At 45.5% G+C, this 7,864-nt stretch overlaps 1 long non-coding RNA gene across 1 annotated transcript in view; it reads right to left on the reverse strand.

Moving 5' to 3' along the window:
* Positions 1-5,293, reverse strand: part of LOC126497904 (uncharacterized) — a 6,726-nt gene extending 1,433 nt beyond the window's left edge. Inside the window, exons 1-2 of the long non-coding RNA XR_007590715.1 lie at positions 5,129-5,293; positions 458-969 (exon numbers count right to left, since the gene is read on the reverse strand). This is a non-coding gene — a long non-coding RNA (uncharacterized lncRNA). The remainder of the gene's footprint in view (positions 1-457; positions 970-5,128) is intronic.
* Positions 5,294-7,864: the final 2,571 nt, after the last annotated feature.

A 7,864-nucleotide genomic window follows, 5' to 3' on the forward strand; every position in this document is an offset into this window, starting at 1 on the left:
AGAGAGAGAGAGAGAGAGAGAGAGAGAGAGACTTGGTCATGTGAGCATACTCTTAGTTGCCCTGACCTCCTTAAATCAAAGATGGTATTATTCAGGGATGAATACAGAACAGACCCGGGGATATTTTGCAATCTGAATCATAGTTAGTGTAGTGGCTTGATAGTGTGCCCCCACCCCTATCACATCTATTTCATTTCATAGAACATGTGTGTGTGTGTGTGTGTGTGTGAGAGAGAGAGAGAGAGAGAGAGAGAGAGAGAGAGAGAGAGAGAGACTTGGTCATGTGAGCATACTCTTAGTTGCCCTGACCTCCTTAAATCAAAGATGGTATTATTCAGGGATGAATACAGAACAGACCCGGGGATATTTTGCAATCTGAATCATAGTTAGTGTAGTGGCTTGATAGTGTGCCCCCACCCCCACCCCATTTGCATCTTCCCCAAACTTCAGAACCTACCACAATCTGGAGACAGTGTCTGCATGTGTACTTAGTTAAGACTCCTGAGACGAGGTCCTTCTGGATATAGAATGGAACTTCTATCCAGTGACTGGTACTCCAGAGCAGAGGACACTGAGATCAGAGAGGAGGCCATACGAAGACGGAAACAGACACAGCAGCTATGCCGCCAGCCTCTGGGAAAGGCCAGGAGAGGTTGCTCTCTAGAGCCTTCAGAGAGAGTGCCCAGCTGCCACCTTCCTCTTGAGCTCCGAGAGAGTGTGTTCTCAGGGTTTCCAGCCACCAAATGTGTGACAATGTGTTCCAGCAGTTTGTTCTCTGCCGCTTGCTTACTTGTGCTCATTCCTAAAGCCAAGGACCAGCACAGAGTCACCACGGCAATGCACTGGCTGGTGCTTCATTTCGGCTGTCGTTCTTGTGGTAACCCAGAGGCTGGCCGGGTTTGGGGCAGGATATCTGTGGTTTAGAATCTGGCTTCTCATGTTCTCACTACACAGCCACGCTCTCCAGCTCTGCATGGAGAAAAATGGAGACGGCGATGCAGATAATTTTCATGATCGGCCCCTTCCATGTTGGCAAGAGCCTTGCACACCTTCTCCCACTTAATCTTTACAGCTATCTTAAATGGGTGACAACTTCTCCACATAACCAGTGGGGAAGCGGCGTGAAAGAGGTGGGGTGTCTGTCTGTGGAGGGCAGAGACAGTGTCTAGACCTGGGTCTGTCTGGCTCTCCAGTTCAATTTCTCCCACACAGCAGTGATCCGGCTCAGGATAACCACAGTGTTTATCTAGCCGAGCACTTTGGGCCAGAGGTCAGTTCATTTACAGAGGGAACGAAATTTTCCCACTTCCCCAGGGTCAGGTGATTCAGTGAGGATAAACTCAGCATCCTTTCTGTGCTGGGCAATGAGAAGGAGATGGGCTATATGAAACCACCCTCCTCGGATTGCTTGCCATTGTTAATTGTCTGCATGGGCTAGGGATGAGGAGACTCTAGGGGACAGGATGACTGTCTGTGACCACTGGCTCCTACACATGCCCCGTAACACAATCAGTCGGGGAAACTTCTAGAGATTAAGATCCCCTTGACTCCACCCGAGGCTTTGGGAGAAGAATTTTGAAGAATGTACCCCAGGGCTGCATTTTTTTAAAAAAAAGACTTATTTATTTTTATTTTATGTGTATGGATGGGTTTTCTGCTTGTTTGTATATCTGCGTACTAAATGTATGCAATGCCCAGAGGGGCTAGAAGAGAACTGAAATCCCCTGGAGATGGAGTTAGAGGTGGTTGTGAGCCATTACGTAGGTGTTGGGAATTGAACCCAGGTCCATCTGGAAGAACAGCAGGGGCGCTTAACCACTGAGCTATCTCTCCAGCCCCATGGACTACATTCTTTAAAAAGCTCTGTAGGTGATACGTCCGCTACTAACTAGGTGACTACATCCAGTGTTTTACTTCCTTTATACAGTGTTGGGAGCTGTGAACCCCCAGACCCTGAATTTCTTGTAAACAACGTGTTATGCTTGCAGCTGCTCTGAGCACGAGACCCTCAGGAGTTCCTGATGGCAGGGGAGTGGTTTCTGGTGGGTTTGGCTGGGGCATGGCTATCAGTTAAGAATCCCTATATAAGCTGCCCCTGGACACAATAAGAGGGGCATTCCTGTTTCAAGGATGACCCGTGTCTCTGTGTGTTTAAATCTCCCTTGCCCGGCTCACGAATGGTCCTATAGTGTAGGTGCTGCAATACAGGAGTTGTACCGTACTGTCACATAGTACAGGCGGGCGGTACAATATAGCACCTTAGAATTAGTGATGAATGAAAATACTAGCTACGTGGAATAATAAGGTTGAATGTTTTCTTAATGGTGTTGTATAGTATGTTTAATTGAGGAGTCCATTATAGGAATGCTATTTAGACAGGGCCCATGTCCGTACATTGTCCTTCTGGAGAAAGAACAATGCTTTCTACTCTTCTGATAAATATGACAACAGATGACAAAGAAGCCATATAATGCCATTTCTGTCACTGTTCTGTTTCTTCAGCAGCTGCACACAATCCATCTCAGGGCCTGCTGTTAGCTGCATCTTTAGACTGGAAGGCCTGTCTCTGAGGTTCCTAAATAGAGTTTTTTTTTTTTTTTCAGAGCTTTCCTGCTCAGTGAGGCTACTCGGACACCCTGTTCCTACAGTTTCCCTGTGAAGTGTGGAATTAATATGGAAGCCTTTTGAAAGTTTACACGAAAAATATTTTAGTGGTATACTTGCAAATACTTCTCAGCAATATTTATCCTGATAGTATTTCTTCATTTTGGTAACAGGTTGAGCTAGGTCTGCTCTAAGAAGCGTCTCACGTTGGAAAAAGAAGAAGAAATTCTGCAGTAAAGAGCCACAAACCAAAGCACAGCATTTTACATTGCTCCTCCGTTTGTTAAAGATGCTTTGGAAACTTTGAGCCACCACAGTTTAATGCAGACCGACTAGAGGTTTCTGTTTGGAAATAAAGCTGACAGATTTAAGAGAGAGAGAGGGGGAGAGGTGTTGGAGATCTTCTTTATGGCAAGGCCAACTGCTGAGAAAATGCAGGCTCCTATAAAGAAAGCTTGCTCTTCCCAGCTCCTAAGAGAGAAACTAGGCCCCACCTGATGAGACGGCACAGATGGGACTGGTGTCAGGGGTCAAGGCAAAGCACGGGCAGGGGCTTTAATGGGGACACAGTGGGAAATGAAAGGCAAGGTGGGATAAGCAAACTCAGAGCTGTCTGGTTATTTTTTAATATTTGGACAGACTCTTCAATATAGGACTGGCTCCTCTTTGTCCTGTACGTGGTCTTGGCATGACTTAGAGCAGGGGGATGGGAACCTGGATTGCCTGGTGCAAAGAACTGGTTAGGAATATGATCCCAGATCAGTTGAATCGCCTTACAAAGGCCTGCTCACAGGCATGTGGTTTCCAACTTTTAGAGATTTGTTTAGCGCCAAGAGATGTCAAAATGTCATCCCCCATAGAAAATAACAGCACGCGGGACAGGCATGTGTTTAAGCTGTAGCTCAAGCAGCTGCCTCATCTGGACATTTTTATAGACTTTCGCTTACCTGGAACACCTGTCTCCCTTCCTTTTCCTGTTCTGTGTGACTGTGACTTCCACCCTTCTGACCCCAATTTGAAGGTCACCCATCACGGAAGTCTACGTGGGCACAGACTCTGTCCTCTTACCACCTGGCATGTAGCCAAGGCTCTGTGACTACCTGCGTGGTTCTAGAGAGAAATAGGGCATGAGGACTAGCTTACACCTTAAAAAGCTCAGTTTGGGCAAAAATTAGAAGTCTGTGCCCTGAGTGTTAAACGTGTGTGTGTGTCCTAAACACATGGTGGCTACGTTTGCAAGGTCTCTGCTTTCTTGCCATGGAGGCGTCACTGAGGTCTCAAAACAGGGTCATGGTAGAGGTGCTTTAGATCAGTAGTCTAATCCATTAGTTAAGAGCCTGACATTGTACTCTGAAGGCAGTCGGCGGCACAATTTCCCGAGAGGTCTTGCAATCTCTGATTAGATTTTGTAGGTCAGATAACTCCTGGTGAAGATTTCACGCCAATAAAGCATTGAGGGATGCTGTTGAGACAAGTGGCTTCACAACTTCAAAACATATGTTCCCGTTTCCACAGTCAGACCGTGGTGTTGTTGAAAACTCTAGCGACTGACCTGATTTCATCGCTGTAAAAACAGCCGGTGCTTTTCTAAGTGACCCTATTTATACACCATACACGCTTGGTGCCGTGGCCTTGCGGAAAGTGACTCTGCACTTTCCTCTAACTCTAGATGACAGTTAAGGCGGAGAAATGGCCTGGCAGCACCTGGTATGTTATGGCTGCTTTTGGGCACCCAAACTAAGGAACAGTAGGAAGTAGTTTTGATAACACTCAGATATCATCTACAATTAAGGTCCACAAACTAAACCAGAGCTAGGCAAATCAGTGAGAGGTTGGGTAAGAGAGACCATGTCTCAAAATATAGGGTAGAAAGGAATCGAGGAAGATACACAAAATATCTATTTTTCTTTTATGTGTGTGAATGTTTGGGCTGCATGTATATGTGTGTGTGTGTGTGTGTGTGTGTGTGTGTGTGTGTGTGGTGCTCATAGAGGCCAGAAGTGGGGTGTGGATCTCCTGGAACTGGAGTTACAGACATTTTGAGCCTCCATGTGTATAGTGGTTCATTTTTTGTAAATTTGACACAAATCTAGATCTATCTGAGAAGAGGGAATCGCAATTGTGAAAATGTCTGTACATGATCAGCCCGCAGGCAAGCCTGTATGGAATTTTCTTGATTAATGATTGATATGGGAGGGCCTAGCCCACTGTGAGTGGTACCACCTTTGGGCAGGTGGTCCCCAGTTGTGTCAGAAAGCAGACTGTGTTTTCTGCAAGCGTGCAAGCAGCGTCTTCCCCCCTCTCTGCTTTAGTTCCTGCCTCCTGCCATAAATTCCTGACTTGGCTTCTCTTGGTGACAGAGACACCACCCGAGAGTTGTAAGCCAAAATAAACTCTCTCCTTCCAAGTTGCTTTTAGTCATGGTGTTTTATGATTGTAATAGAAACCCCAAGACAATATGGATGATGGATAGATACCGAGCCTAGGTTTGCTGCTCTCTACAAGAGCAACGAGTATACTTAACTGTCTCTCGAGTCCCCCAATTCTTCTCCCTCAAGGAGAAACTGTGTGTTCCAATGAAGCCTTTAAGCAGTGAAGAGGTTTCCAGCCAACATTTAACCGGTCCTTAATTACAAGTGCATCTGAGGGCCAATGAGATGACTGTGGAATTTCCAGCCACCTGTATGGAGTCCTTTTCCTATAAAAGGAAATGGAGGGAGGATTAAAAATATCCTTCTCATCAACCCTGATAAGAGGGCAAGCTTAAAAGCAAAGGTAGGGTAGACCCTCACTCACTTCTTCTTGCCCATCAAAGAGCAGGCTCTGTAGTTAGCCGTTGGCTCCAAGGTTGGCCAGGTGATTGGAGCTAAGTTGGGATATACTATCCTTGTTCTCACAGATCAGTACCGTTCTGTAAGCCTCTTAGTGAACCAGGTGCCTACTTTTATCTACCTAAAGATGTTTGCATGCATAGAATTCTTGGTTTCAATTAACAAAAGCTCAGGTTGGGTGTTTTGGCGCATGCCTATAATTTCGGCGCTAGGGAAGCTAAAGGCAGGAGGATTGCCCGAGTTTCAGAGTTGCCTAGGCTACATGTTAAGTTACAAGCCAGCCCGGGCTACAGAATGAGAACAGGCTTCATAAAATAAAATATTTTTTAAAGGAAGTAAACAGCTGGGTGATGGTGGAAAACACCTTTAATCCCAGCACTTGGGAGGCAGAGGCAGGTAGATTTCTCTGAGTTCGAGGCCAGCCTGGTCTACAGAGCAAGTTCCAAGACAGCCACGGTTGTTACACAGAGAAGTCCTGAAGAGATATTTCATTTGTGTTTTAATAAATAAAGCTTGCCTGAAGATAGAGTAAAATAGCCACACTGCTCAGCCTTACAGACCAGGCAGTGGTGGCATACATCTTTAATCCTAGTAGCCACACTAGTTCGCCCCCAATGCCAGGACTATAAGACAGGAGGAGTCAGCTCTCAGCTCAGCCTTATTCTGAGGATTTGTGGAGGTAGGATTGCTCTTTCAGTCTGAGAATTTCTTAGAGGTGAGAGCTCTCTAGTGGCTTGGTTGCTTTGCTTTTCTGATCTTCAGGCTGAACCCCAATGTCTGTCTCTGGGTTTTTAGTATTCATGCTACAGAACCCTATCTCAAAAACAAAAACAACAAAAAAGGAGATAAACAAAAGCTAACTGATTCAGATTAAACCCAACATTTTGTTCCTTTTTTATATATGTGTATATAAACACAGAGTGTCAGAGGTACAGTGTGTATCTTGCTCAATTCCCCTCTACCCTCTATTTTGAGACAGCATCTTTCACTGAACCTGGAACTTACTGATTTGCCTAGCCTGGTTGGACAGCAAGTCTCGCAGAGCCTCCTTGTCTCCAGTGCTGGAGCTATAGGAAGCTTGCCACCACGCCCAGCTCTTACACAGGTACTGGGATCTGTGCAGCAAGCACTGTACCAACTAAGCAAGTTCCAGCCCCAAACTATACGACATAAATATTCAGATTTAAGTGTAGGGCTTCACGACTTCATCAAGGACAGAGGGAACACATATAGTTGTCATGGAAACTCAGCTGTGTCTTGGTCCCTTCTCTCATTTTATTTTATTTTATTTTATTTTATTTTATTTTATTTTATTTTATTTTATGTGCATTGGTGTTTTGCCTGCATGTATGTCTGTGTGAGGGTGTCAGATCTTGGAGTTACAGATAGTTGTGAGCTGCCATGTGGGGTGCTGGGAATTGAACCCGGATCCTCTAGAAGAACAGTCAGTGCTCTTAACCTCTGAGCCATCTCTTCACTTTTCACATCAGCACCTTCCCTCTCTCCTCGGAGTCTACTGTACTTCTTAGTCTACAAGGCAGGGAATATGGCTGCTCTGCAGCCCTCCTGTTTACTTGTTCTGTTCGAAGGAATTTTTCATTGGGAAACCACTTCACTCTCCAAATTGTCAGGGAATGTAATTGATTGGCCTAGGTTGGGTCAAATGCCTGGTTTGGACCAATGGACTACAGCCAAGGGGATGGGCTTGTTTTGAACTCTCATGGGGGCACAGATGTCTTTCTGCTCACAGACATGCACTAGGGGAGCCTGGGAAGTTAGTCACACAGGGTTATTCCTTCAAGGGAGGGAAGGCAAAACCTGTTTTCCACCCAGAGGGCTGGGGCAGACATGTTAACTAGCCTGGCGACCTTTGCACCATCTGTGGAGTCAAAGATCTCCCGGCACTGGATATTCTTCTAGACTCATTGTCATGGACTTGTTTGTCTCAGCCAGTCTGTAGAAGCTATCTTGATGGGAAGTGTCACATGGACTTTACAAAGACTTTTGATGTTGCCATGTCTCATTGGTATTTCACTCACCGTGTTCCTCAAAGACGTTCAGTTATGCTTTGTTCTGCATGTGGGACTGAGTTAATTATCACAAGAATAGTTTCCACCAGATTGTGCTGTCTTTAAACACACCTAAAATAAACAACTCAGAGTCAGGCTTCTGAAGTTTGAATCAACACTCACTACTGAGTCCCCTTGTGCCCAACTGCCTTCTGGCCTCCTGCAGCTCATTCTGCTGCCCTTGAAAACTGCAGAGATGGCCATGGGTACCAGCAGTCAGTTCCATGATGCTGTGGGTTTAGGGATAAAGTTTAGGGACACTTTTAGGCAAGTTGTCTAGATGGCAAGATAAGCAATATGCATTTCAAATAACATGGCAAAACATCCTCTTTGTTTATTAAACTAAGAAAGTAAGAACCA

Source organism: Alexandromys fortis, unplaced genomic scaffold (genome assembly GCF_014885135.2).
Source record: "Alexandromys fortis isolate MF-2015 unplaced genomic scaffold, M_Fortis_MF-2015_v1.1 scaffold_13, whole genome shotgun sequence".
NCBI classification, from domain to species: Eukaryota; Metazoa; Chordata; class Mammalia; order Rodentia; family Cricetidae; genus Alexandromys; species Alexandromys fortis.